This window comes from Cyanistes caeruleus, chromosome 5 (assembly GCF_971803275.1).
Source record: "Cyanistes caeruleus chromosome 5, bCyaCae1.hap1.1, whole genome shotgun sequence".
Classification (NCBI taxonomy): domain Eukaryota; kingdom Metazoa; phylum Chordata; class Aves; order Passeriformes; family Paridae; genus Cyanistes; species Cyanistes caeruleus.
In genome coordinates, this window is record NC_141705.1 from 1622410 (window position 1) to 1635408 (window position 12999).

The window sequence follows — 12999 nt, forward strand, 5'->3', positions numbered from 1 at the left end:
TGTTTCTCAACGTGCCCCATTCCAGAGGAATCCATGGAGTGGCTGCGGGTTTGGAAAACGGAAGGCAAAGCCCGCAGCAGCTCCACAGGGAATATTTCCCGCTCCATGGAAAACGCTGGAATTCTCCTCTTGGATTCAGAAGAATTTCAGCCTCTTTCTCAACACGAGCCAATGGGAACTGTGGGAAATGGGCAAGGAATTCCAACGGATTTAATGGATTTAAACGTCTCCCCTTGCCCTGGGAAGGGTGGAAGGGCTCTGGATCTGCGGAACGTGGTTGTCCAGAGAAACTGTGGCTGCCAAATCCATGGAATTGTCCAAGGCCAGGTTGGACCTTGGAATTGGATCCAGCTGGGACAGCGGGAGCTGTCCCTGCCCATGGATGGGGTGGGAATGGGAGGGGATTTAGGGTCAATCCCAATCCAAATCATTCCAGGATTCTGGAGCCCCTCAGCTCTGGAAGAGCTGGGAATGTTCCCCTGGAGAAGGGCAAAACCCAGGGAATGCTGAGAGTCCCTGCAGGGGCTCCAGGAGAGCTGGAGAGGGACTGGGGCCAAGGGCTGCAGGGCCAGGAGCCAGGGAATGGCTTCCAGTGGGAAAGGGGAGATTGGGCTGGGATCTTGGCAAGGAATTCCTGCCTGGGCTGCAATTCCCAGATTTGCTGGGGCTGCCCCTGGATCCCTGGCAGTGCCCAAGGCCAGGTTGGATCCAGCTGGGATGGTGGGAGGTGCTGGGAGCAGAATTAGATCATCTTCGAGGTCTTTTCTCACCCAAACCATTCCATGATTAATTGGCCTGGCCCCCACTGACCTCTCGTGCACAACCCCTGAGCCTCCATGAAGTTTTTAAAGCAGTTTTAATCACATGGAAATAAAATTTTGGGATACCAGGGAAGCAATTCCTTCAGGAACTCTGTCCCAACAGCCCATTGCAGCAACGAACTGGAATAAAAAATAAGAATAAAGCGCATTTAGTATCATCTCCATGGAAATCTCCATCCCAGGATTCTCCATTCAAAGGAGAATCTCCATCCAAGGATTTTCCATTCTCCATTCTGGCTATTCTGTGTGGGATAGGGTTTGGAAAACACTGCAACTTCCTGTTTTTCCCTTTTTTTCCCCAATTTGTGGTGTCCACAAAGCTCCGAGCGCAGCTGGGAGCGGTGGCTGGAACTTTTCCCTCCTTTATCTTCCAGAGGAGCAGGAATTCCTGCCCAGCCCAGGTGCTGCAATCCAGCCCCTCTGGATGTGCTCGGCGTGGGATTACCCTGTGTGATATCCATGATTAATTCCATGGAATATCCAGACATTCCCTCGGAGCCCTGGAATCTGCCTGGAGCTTCCAAGGGAATGGGAATGGATGGGAGCTTTTATTCCAAGGAGAGCATGGCCACGACCCCCTGCATTCCTAAACTCCCCAAGGGAAATTCCCTAAGGAATATTTTCCACCTAAAGGCTCTTCCCAGCTCAGCATCCAACGGAATTTTCCTGTACAAGCACAGAACGAACCACAAGGAGCCTTTCCACAAGGAAAAGCCGGGGAATTCTGGGCTTCTCCCCAACTTTCCTCAGTGCTGATGGGATGGGGAGGGAATTTTTTCTCCACCTCTGGAAAATCCACGTGGTTGTTTGCAAAGCAGAAGGAATCACAGCTGCTCTGAGCCCTCGGTGTTTGGGCTGGAGAGACTTCAAAAAGTGTGGAATTATTGTTGTTATTCCCATCTTTCCCCAACACCCACCTGGGATTTCATTGTTCCTCAGGGTTTTCGGGAAGATCCTGATGGATTTTGACTGGTTTGATCCATGGTGGGCACTACCCAAGCCTGGTTGGAATCGAGGAACTTTTAGGATCTTCCCAGGGTTGGTGTTTTCCAACCCAAACCATCCTGGAGTTTTCAGAAAGACTGGATGATTTTACTGGGATTGAGGTGAATCCATCAGTAACTTCCCAGCCATGGGAAATGGAGGGAATGGGATTTCTCCAGGGTTGGAGACATTCCTGGGAATGTGTGGGATTCCTGGGAATCCTTTTGGATTTCAAACCCCTGCCTTCAAACCAGAATTTGGGGTGATCTCAGACCTTGAGGGGAGGTTCACCTCCATCCATGGATCCCTAAATCCTAAATATCGACTGACTGTGGAATCACGGAATGCTTTGGGTTGGAAGGACCTTAAATCACACCCTGTTCCCAAGGCAGGGACACCAATCCCAACATCCAACCTGGCCTTGGGCACTGCCAGGGATGCAGGGGCAGCCCCAGCAAATCTGGGAATTCCAGCCCAGCCCCACCCCACCCTCCCAGCCAGGAATTCCTTCCCAATAATGCTCACAAGTATCCCGGTCCTGGATAAAATTCCTCTGAGTTTTTGGGTTTTGTACTGAGAATCTGACACTAAATGGACTTCAAGAATGCAGGGATTGCTCAAAAAAAATATAAAAATATAAATGTTTGGCCCTATTTTCTACTGCCCCATCCCAAAAATGCATTTTAAACTGAAAGAGGACAGGGTTAGATGGGAACTTGGGAAGGAATTCCTGCCTGGGCTGCAATTCCCACATTTGCTGTGGCTGCCCCTGGATCCCTGGAAGTGCCCAAGGCCCGGCTGGACACTGGGATTGGATCCAGCTGGGATCCTGGGAGCTGCCCCTGCCCATGGAATGGGGTGGGAATGGATGATCCTTAAGATCCTTTCCAACCCAACCCATTCCGTGATCCCAAAAGCCTTGGCATTCCCGGGACTGGAGGCAGGAAGGCCAAAGCAAAGAGGAGCTGGAAACGCTCTCAGATTTGCGAGTGGCTCTCTGGACAGGGAAGAAGAGGAGAACATTCCCAGATTTATTCCTGCCGGCACACAAGATTTACTCCCGCCTGGCTCCCTTTCAGGTGCCATAAATCCAGCCCCGCTATCTTTTCACAGATTGTCTTCCTGGATTTATCAGGAAGGAGTTTATGGATCAGAGCCCACTTTTTGCTCCTTCCCGGGAGCTGCAAGGACCAGCCTGGGCTCCGGGCTGTGTTTATAAATTTGTGGATGGGTTCCATTAATGGAATCTGATTTATGACCCAAATAAGAGACTTCATCAATTTTCCCCTGGACCTCTCTCCATGGGACATAAATTATCCTGTTGCTACTGGGTTTGGATTTCTAAGTGGATTTATCGGAGCAGGGACTTTGCTCATTTGTTTTACAGCTCTGCTTGTCTGTGGAATAAATATTCTTTGGAAGTTTTTCTCCCTCTCCCTCGCTCCCTCATGGAAAACACCGGCTGATATTCCAAGGAGCCGCCTCCTTCACTGCCAGGCCAGGACATTTGGGGTTCCTGTCCTAAATTGTCCTGTTTGCAAGACAGGGATCACTGGAAAAGACCCATCTGGACCATCTCCAACCCCAAAATTTGCTGGCTTTGGAAAAATCTAGGCCTGTGGATCTCTTTTTGGAATCCTTTGGCTCCTCTGGGCTCTTGGCGCTGGACGGTGCCTCCTCCTGCTGTGGCATCTCCCAGGGTGGCTGGGAAGAGTCCTTGGCTGGTCAGAACCAGCAGAAACAATTCCCTGCCTCACCAGCTCCCGGAATATCCGAGTTTTCCTTAAAAACCGACAGCTCCCGTGGATAAGGTTACGAGGGGCCTTGGGATTGGGTGAGGAGCTTTGCTTGTCCCAGGACAGGAGGGAAACTGGGCACGGTCCTTGCAGCGGGATCATAAAGGTTGGAAAATCCCTTCAGGAACATCCAGTCCAAGCTGGGACCGATTCCCACCTTGGCACCGGGAGCCACATCCGGGAATTCCTTGGACACCTCCAGGGATGGGCACTCCAAACCTCCCTGGGCACTTCCGAGGCCTGACCACCCTTTCCATGAGGAAATTCCTGCTGGAATTCCTGCCCTGAGCTCCCCTGGCCCAGCCTGAGGCTGTTCCCTATCCTGTTTTTTCCTGGGAGCAGATCCCAGCTCTCACCTGGCTCCAAACTTCCAGGGACTTGTGCAGAGCCAGAAATTCCCCCTGAGCCTCCTTTGCTCCAGCCTGAGCCCCTTCCCAGCTCCCCCAGGAATTCTCCAGCCCCTTCCCAGCTCCCTCGGGAATTCTCCTTTTCCTGGACACTCTCCAGGTCCCGACCGGAGTGACCCAGAACTGGACACGGAATTCCAGGTGTGACCTCAGCAGCGCCCGGCACAGAGGGCAGGGCAGAGCTGCTCCTCCCTCCCTCCTTCCCTGGGGATGTGACACGGAACAAGCCCTGGATCCATTCCCAGCCCTACCTGTGCGCGCGGGGCCGCGGGAGGTGACGCAAGGCCAGGATTATCCAGCTTTTCCCGCTGCCTCCTCCCTCCCTCCCCCTTCTCCCACTGTCCACGGCCTGAACTCCTGCCCGGAACACTTTCTTCTGGAGCCTCCCAAAACCCAGCCAAAGGCTCGCCTGCTTTTTGTTGTTGTTGTTGTTGCTGCTCTTTTCGCCCGGGGCCGGGAGCACAATTCCAAGAGGCAGGAGCGCAGGCTCCCAGGAATGCGCTGGGTTACGACACCGCGCCGCAGAGACCGGCGCTATTTACATAATAGATGAGAAAGCCCGGCCAATTAGCTGACAAAGGCAAGGGCGTGCTCGCAGGGCAATCAGAGTTCACACTAATTAACAGCGAGCCATTAAGAGCTCGCCTCCAAATGCGCGTGGAGGAGGAGGAGGAGAGGGACAAGGTGACATTCCCGAGGGCACAGGGACGTGCCCTCCCCAACCGCGTCTCCAGGGCGGGATGATTCCCAGCTCCTGGATGGGGAATGGGGGCAATTCCTTTGGGATCAGAGCGCTGGAGCAGCAGCTCAGCTCTTTATCTCTCACCTGTTCCTACCTGGAAATCTGGGACAATGGGAATGGGGGCAGTTCCTTTGGGATCAGAGAGCTGGAGCTCTGCTCTCAGTGACCCCTTATCCCTCCCCCATTCCCACCTGGAAGTTTGGAATAATGGGAATGGGGGCAATTCCTTTGGGATCAGAGCATTGGAGCAGCAGCTCAGCTCTCAGTGACCCCTTATCCCTCACCCATTCCTACCTGGAAGTCTGGAATAATGGGAATGGGGGCAATTCCTTTGGGATCAGAGCACAGGAGCAGCAGTTCAGCTCTTTATCACTCACCATTCCCACCTGGAAGTTTGGAATAATGGGATCAGCTAATGGGGAATGGTGAATAGGGAATGGGGGGCAATTCCTTTGGGATCAGAGCGCTGGAGCAGCAGCTCAGCTCTTTATCTCTCACCTGTTCCTACCTGGAAATCTGGGACAATGGGAATGGGGGCAGTTCCTTTGGGATCAGAGAGCTGGAGCTCAGCTCTCAGTGACCCCTTATCCCTCCCCCATTCCCACCTGGAAGTCTGGAATAATGGGAATGGGGGCAATTCCTTTGGGATCAGAGCATTGGAGCAGCAGCTCAGCTCTCTGTGACCCCTTATCCCTCACCATTCCCACCTGGAAGTTGGGGTAATGGGATCAGCTGCTGAGGAATTCCCTCAGGGAAGCTCGGTGTGGAATGGAAGATGGTTGGAAGCACCGGGAATGAGCTGGGAATGAGCACCAACGCGTTTCCCGGGATTTTGTATCCTGCTATTCCATGCACCCATTCCCGGGGTGGATTTGGGGCTGGGATCTTTCCAGTGGATCCTACATTCCCCTTGTCCCTGTCCCATCCCCACCTGGAAGTCAGGACAATGGGATCAGCTGCTGAGGAATTCGCTCTGGAGTTTGGTGTGGAATGCAAGGAGACGGTTTGGAAGAGCCAGGAATAACCTGGGAATGAGCACCAGCCCAGTGCCCAAAACCAGGCACCGTCCCAATCCATTCCCAGCTCATTCCTGGCGGCTCCAGCCATTTCCTTCCATCCCACACCGAGTTCCCGAGTGAATTCCTTCTCCCATTTCCTGGGAGTGCCAGGTGGGAATGAGCTGGGAATGGGCACCAGGGCCCTGCGGTGCCAGATCCCACCCTGCAGTATCCAGTGGGAAGATCCCAGCCCAAAATCCAGCATGGGAAGGGATGCATGGACTGGGAGGGTACAAGATCCCAGGGAATCCTTGGATGGGAACAAATTTTGGGATTCTGCTGAGGGAAATCTCAGGATCTGAACAGGCCGACCATAGGATCACTGCACCACCATTCAGGGACTTAAAGGGAACAAATTTTGGGATTCTGTTGTGGGAAATCTGGGATGGAGCAGGGATCCGAATGGTCCAGCCATGGGATCACTGCACCAGTTAAAGAGACCAAATTTTGGGATTCTGCTGCAGGAAATCTGGGAATCCAAACAGACCAACCGTGGGATCAGCAGCGAGTCTGGGGTGGGACGAGTCATTCCAGAGCGACTTCCCAAAGGTGAGGGAGGAAAACTCCTCGGTGTTCACTTTGGATTGCCTTTGGAATACCCCTCCAGAATCCTCGTGGCTGCTCCGACCACGCTTGGGGTGAAAGGGCAGCTGCTGCTCAATGGGGCCCCAATCACCGCCTAATTAAGTTAATTTGCTAATTGCCAGCGTTAATCAGGGCAGGAGCGCCACCTGCCGAAGCCGGCGGCCCCTCCCCTCGCTCCAGGTTTCTGTCAAATCCCAAAGGGCTTTGGCAGGAAGGGGACAAAGCTGGAGTTCTCCATGGCTCCATCCTCTGGGAATGTCATCGGCCGTAGAATGGGGATGAGCTGCATCCCAAAATTCCCCTGAGCTTCCTGAGCATCCTGGGATTGTGGGAAGTGTCCCTGCTCTTGGAATGAGATGATCCACCCAAGAGACCCTCTCCCAATCCTGGGATTATCTCCAAAATTCCCAGATTTGGGTTTTATTTCTCTTCCAGCTTTGGAGCTTGAAAATTTTCTTTCCATTTCAGGTTTCTTCCTGTTCCAATCATGATTTCCCTCCCCCCCTTTTTTGATGTTTTTTCCACCTTTTCCTTCTTTTCCAAAATCTGAGGTTTCTTTGCGATGCCCCCTGAACCCAAAAGCTGGGATTTTATGGAAAGGACACGGAAAAAGTGTAAATTTCCAATAAAATCATCAAAGGTGGCAGCGCTGGGGGTTCCTCCCCTCCTTTCTCTCTGATCCATAGAATGAGAGGATTGGTGGGATCCAGCTGGGATTGGGACAGATCCTTAAAAACACCTAAAATTCCCAGGATTTGGGGTCTCCCTCAGCGCAGGCACCTCAGAGGTGTCGATGTTTGCCCTGGCTGCTCCTTTAGGGTTTTTTGTAGGATTTCCCCACCCTCCCCCAGGTAGAACAAATCAGCTCCGCAGCTCCTCATCCATCCCCTTTTCCGACGGAAACAAAACAAGCGTGGAATGGCCGTTTTCCCAGGATGTGCCCTTCCTTGACCCACCCGGCCACGGAAGTTCATCCCCGGAGAGTCCTTTTAAAATCTGGGATTTGAGGCGGTGTCAGCCCCTTCTGGGGCCTCCTGTCCCGCACGGATCACCCTCATTAGCGAGGAAAAGCGGGATAAACGGAACAGGCTGCGCTCCTGGCGCCATTCCCAATGGTTCCTCTTGGAAGTCCCCGCGATTCCGACGGATCCTTCCAAGCCGCCTGGTTCGTGACCGCTGCGGATTTGGGAAAGGCCGGGAATGCAGCATCCCCGTGGCTCATCCCTGGCAGGCTCCGGGGTGTTTTCCATCAGGAATTCCTGCTTTTTTTGGCGGCTTTGGGGAGGTTGTTTACAACGCCAACTCCAGAATTCCCTCCAAATTTGGCCTTGGAGCAAGAGGTTCTGGGAAGCTCTGGAGCAAAGCTTGGGAGCTGCCCCATCTCCCTTGGGAATGTGGAAGGAACCGGGAATTGTTCGGAGCTGTGGCTGTAAACAGATGCCGCTTTAAAGGATCCTGGACAGCTCTTCCTTCCAGGGATGAAGGAAAAGAGGGATTCATCCCAAAATCAGCAGAGCAGAGGAATCCATCAGGCTCTCCATGAGAGATAATGACCCCAAACCTGGCATTTTTAGCACCAAAATCCGACTGATTTGTGTTTAAATAACGGGGGGAAAAGGCCTGGGGGGAGCTGGAATTTTTTATTTGCTGCTTTTCCTGCTAAAAACACGGATGGGGAACGAGCCTGATGGATGCTCGCTGGGCATTTGAACAATGAGAGAACATCCAGAGGGAAGCTGGAGGCAAATCCTGGGTTTATTCCTAATTTTTTTTTTTTGTGCAGGGACAGGAAAAAACAACCCCGATGTGTCCAGAAGACAGAGCGTTCCTCCTCCTCCTCCTTCCCAAACCACAGGACCTCAGGGAAAGATTAAACTTCCTTAATGGATCCTTTTCCACAGCCTTTGCCTTTCCAACTTGGAAAAACACCTTCAGGGTGGAATTCCCCATCCTTTTCCAAGGGTTTCCAGCCATGGGGATGGAGGCACGGGAAGCAGGGAAGCTGATTGTCCTGGGGGGATTGGAGAGCACGGCTTGGGGGGCTGGGAGGGCCCAGGAATCCCAGGAATTGTCCCTGTGGAGGGAGGTGGAGATGGGATTGAAGAGGATTCCTGGCAGGGATGACCCTGGAGAAGTCTCCAAGGCCACCATGATCCCATTTGGAGCTCCAGCGGCAGCTCCTTCAGTTTGGAATGATTTTGGAAACCAGGGATGGAATTCCCAGCATCCCTCTCCTGCCTGGGCAATCTCTGTTTTTCTCAGTTGTGGGTGGGCTGTGAGTGACTCCAAAATATTCCCGTGGTTTCATTCCTGCCCTGGAGAGGCCTGGATGTGCTGTTTTCCCATGGGGACACAGCAGGAAAAGTTTGGGATGTGTCAGGAAAAAAATTGGGACAAAACTGGGACAAAATTGGGATAAAACTTGAACAAAACTGGGATAAATTTTATCCTTCATGGCGAAGTCTGTTCCTGTTTAGTGCAGCTGGGTGTAAAATCAGGGAGCTGGGAGTTGTTTTATCGGGAAGAGAGGGATCTTAGGAGAAAGAATGAGGAGGGTGGAAAAAAATGTGTGGAAAACCTCACTGAGTCCGTCATTCCAAAAGGAAAAATAAAGGGGAAAGGGGGAAATGGGGAAAGAAAAAAGGGGAAAGGGAAAAGAGGGAGAAAAGGGGAAAAAAAAAGAAAAATAGGAGGGAAAGGGAAAAGGGGAAAAAGGAATAAAGAAAAGAAGGAGAAAAAAGGGAAAAGGGGAAAGGGGGAAGAAGTGGGGGAAAAGGAATAAAGGAAAAAGGGGGAGAGAAAAGGAATAAATGAAAAAATGGAAAAGGGGGGAAGGAGAGAAAATAAGAAAAAAGGGAAAAAGAAAAAAAGTAGAGAAAAGGTTAAAAACAGAAAAAGGAGGGAAAAAAGAAAAAAGAGGGAAAAGGGAAAAAAGGAGAAAAAAAGGAAAGGAGAAATGGGGGAAAGAAAAATAAGAAAAAATGGGGGGGATAAGAAGGAGAGGAAAGGAAAGGAAAGGAAAGGAAAGGAAAGGAAAGGAAAGGAAAGGAAAGGAAAGGAAAGGAAAGGAAAGGAAAGGAAAGGAAAGGAAAGGAAAGGAAAGGAAAGGAAAGGAAAGGAAAGGAAAGGAAAGGAAAGGAAAGGGAAGGAGCAGGAAAGGGAAGGAGCAGGAAAGGAAAGGGAAGGAGCAGGAAAGGAAAGGAAAGGAGCAGGAAAGGAAAGGGAAGGAGCAGGAAAGGAAAGGAAAGGAGCAGGAAAGGAAAGGAAAGGAGCAGGAAAAGCCGTTTTTTTCTCCCCGCAGCACCACTCAGCTCCCGGAGTTTTCCCTGCCATGGCTTCCCCCTTTCCCGGGGTCGGGAAGGAGCCGTGATTCATGGCTCGGTGGCGGGGAGGATCCGCTCCGAATCCCGGGAGCGGAGCCCCGGGAGCGCTGGGAAGGAGGCGGGAGCTGAGGTAACGTCTGGAGAGCTGCGGGCAGCTCCTCAATCTCCGCTCGCAGGGAGCGACAGGAGCTCCCCGGGGATCCCGCGGGCTCCGCTCCCTCCCTCCTCCCGGGCGCTCTCGGGATGCGCCCTTCGCTCGCTCCCGGCTCCCCGAGCATCATCCGGCATTCCCGGATTTTTTTTCCTGGATAATCCAGGCATACAATGGGAGCTTTGTCTGAGCTCAGGACAAAACCTCGGCGCCAGTTTTTGGTTTTTGTTGGGTTTTTTTTTTTTTTCCCAGCATCTCGAGGGGGCAGCGGGATTTTGGGAAGGGGCTGCAGGGGAAGGGGAAAGGGATGGATTAAAATTGGGGGTGATGAGTTTGTGCAGCCTCAGCAGCAGCAAAATTCCTGAGGAGCTTCCTCCTCATCCCTGGATGTGTCCAAGGCCAGGTTGGACGGGATTTGGAACAACCTGGGATAGTGGAAGGTGTTCATGGATGGACTGGAATGGGAGGGGATTTAGGGTCAATCCCAATCCAAACCATTCTAGGATTCTGGAGCCCCTCAGCTCTGGGAGAGCTGGGAATGTTCCCCTGGAGAAGGGCAAAATGCAGGGAATGCTGAGAGTCCCTGCAGGGGCTCCAGGAGAGCTGGAGAGGGACTGGGGCCAAGGGCTGCAGGGCCAGGAGCCAGGGAATGGCTTCCAGTGGGAAAGGGGAGATTGGGCTGGGATCTTGGCAAGGAATTCCTGTCTGGGCTGCAATTCCCAGATTTCCCATGGCTGCCCCTGGATCCCTGGGAATGCCCAAGGCCAGGCTGGATCCAGCTGGGACAGTGGGAGCTGCCCATGGCAGGGGTGGAACAGGATCATCTTTAAACTCTTTCCAAGCCAAACCATTCCATGATTCCACGGAAAGCACGGAAAAGTCTGGACTGTTGAAAGCCAGAGATCCCAATCCAGGCCCTCCCATTCCAACCCACCAGTGGAACTCCTGGATTTCCTGGATACGGAGAAGTTGAGCCAATCCTGGCCAAGCTCCTCAGGTCCCATCCCCCTCACGGAGCTTCCCGGAGCTGAGTCTGGATTGGGATGTGGGAACGGGGCCAAACCTTTGGGATGGAGGGAGAGCAGGATCAGGAATGTGGAATATCCTCGGAGCGAGTTCAGTTTGGGGGGATTTGTGGGGGGAAAATGGGAAGAAGATGAAGGATTTTGGGAATGGGGCTGGCAGGATATTGGGATAAGGAGACGAAGGGAGGAATCCTCAATTTTGGGATGGGATTTTTGGCTGACTGGGTTCAGAATTCCCACTGGAGCTCGAGGGATGCGGATAAAGGAATTTTTGGGATCCGATAGCCTGGAAAAAGGGGGGAGTTTGAGCACATGGATTTTCCCGCTGCCTCTTTGGGACAATCCCGGTGGAAGCTGTGGGCAGGGATCGGAGCCAAGGAAGAGAAAATTAATGGGAATTACCTGTGGAAAAGTCTGGGAGGGTGGGAAAGGCTGAATATCCCCGTGGTTAAAAGAGAAACAGGACGCACGGAGCAAGGATCCCGGAATTCCACACAAAACACCCGGAACGAGCCGAATTCCCAAAAATTCCTGCGAACAAGCTCCTCTTTCCTGGGGGGGTTTTGTTGGATTGTGCACGAATCCGTCTCACCTCGGCCCTTCCATTCCCCAGGAATGTCGGATCGGGGAAGATGGAGCGCTCCCGGAGGGATTTTTCCAGGGAGATTATTTTAACGAGCACTTTTGTAGCCGGAAATCAGGGAATTGAAGCGAACAAGGAACTCCCGGGCCGGGGGGACGAATAAATCTCCTTCCCACCTCTTAATTTTCCAGCCTACGGAAAAGCGGCCTTGGAGTCCAAAGGAGAGGTGACCCCCAAGGCCATCCCTCATTTTGACACATCCATGCCTCGGCCCCTGCCTGAACCCGAAATCCAGGGAAAAAAAAAATCCGGGAAGCGGCTCCCTTCTGTGCCGGCTCCCGGCCCTGTGTGGCGGGAACGTGCCTGGCAGCGAATTCCAGGATTTCCAGGGAAAAAGGGAGTTTGGGGAGGTTCTCAGCCCAAGCGGGGATGTTTTCCATGTTTTCCTCATGTGGCGTGGGTTTGTTTTCTCGGAGAGCTCCAGGGGGTGAATCCAGGAGAATTCCATGCTGGAATTTTTGGGATTTTTCCTTTGTGGAGGACAAAGCAAGCCGGGAATGCTTCTACTTTGGGAGGATTGGGAAGGAATTTCTCAGCTGGGAGAAAAAGGAGAGGGAAAAGTGACCCTCAAAAATCCAACTGCATGGATAACACCGGAATTTTGGAGATTTTTCCAAGAAAAGAGCAAGCTGGGAATGCTTCCACTCTGGGAAGATTGGGAAGGAATTTCTCAGCTGGGAAAAGAAGAAAAGGGAGAAATTCCCCCAAAAAACCCAGCTGCATCCCAGGCTGGACATGGATAACGCTGGAAATTTTGGGATTTTTCCTTTTCCAAGGAAAGAGCAATCTGGGAATGCTTTCACTCTGGAAGGATTGGGAAGGAATTTCTCAGCTGGGAGAAAAAGGAGAGGGAAAAGTGACCCTCAAAAAATCCAACTGCATGGATAACACCGGAATTTTGGGATTTTTCCTTTGCCGAGGAAAGAGCAAGGCGGGAATGCTTCCACTTTGTGAGGATTGGGAAGGAATTTCTCAGCTGGGAGAAGAAGGAGAGGGAAAAGTGACCCTCAAAACTCCAAGTGCTTCCCAGGCTGGACATGGATAAGGCCAGAATTCCGACTTTCATCTGGGAGCAGCGAGGAAAAGAAAGCCGAGCTTTCCACGGGAGTTAAAAATAAACGGAGCAATGGAATGAAGGAGCCGGGAACGGGACGGATTAACTCCCACTTGAGGCGTCTCTGCGCTGTTATCCACGGATTCCAGCTGGGATTCCAGGTCGGAATTCCAATGGCAAGAGGAGGATTTAATTCCAGTTCTCCTGTCTGGAGCCATCCCATGGAAAAACTCAAAGGGACTTTGGATGCCGTTCCCGATTTATCCTTATTATCCAGAAATCAAAGGAGCGGTGAGATTGTTCATCCCAGAATTCCAGGGAGGGAAATTTTGGGATAAAACCTCCGATCCCTGAGATTTTTCCATGATTTCCACCAGTTTGGGGTCAGGGCTGTGGTTTTGGAAGGAGTC

The 12999-nt window shown here is 52.2% G+C and overlaps 2 long non-coding RNA genes across 3 annotated transcripts; one reads left to right on the top strand and one right to left on the bottom strand.

Annotated features, from left to right (window-relative positions):
- Window positions 1-837: 837 nt before the first annotated feature.
- Window positions 838-1957, bottom strand: LOC111929182 (uncharacterized). Its single transcript, XR_002864562.2, has 2 exons — window positions 1739-1957; window positions 838-941 (listed from the first exon to the last, which is right to left on the bottom strand). It is a non-coding gene; the product is annotated as an uncharacterized LOC111929182 (long non-coding RNA).
- A 2678-nt stretch (window positions 1958-4635) lies between these two features.
- Window positions 4636-9219, top strand: LOC147652836 (uncharacterized). Of its 2 annotated transcripts, XR_015287613.1 has the most exons (3): window positions 4636-4692; window positions 6273-6357; window positions 8177-9219. It is a non-coding gene; the product is annotated as an uncharacterized LOC147652836 (long non-coding RNA). The 2 variants fall into 2 exon arrangements; XR_015287614.1 differs by lacking the exons at window positions 4636-4692; window positions 6273-6357 and adding an exon at window positions 6608-7558.
- Window positions 9220-12999: the final 3780 nt, after the last annotated feature.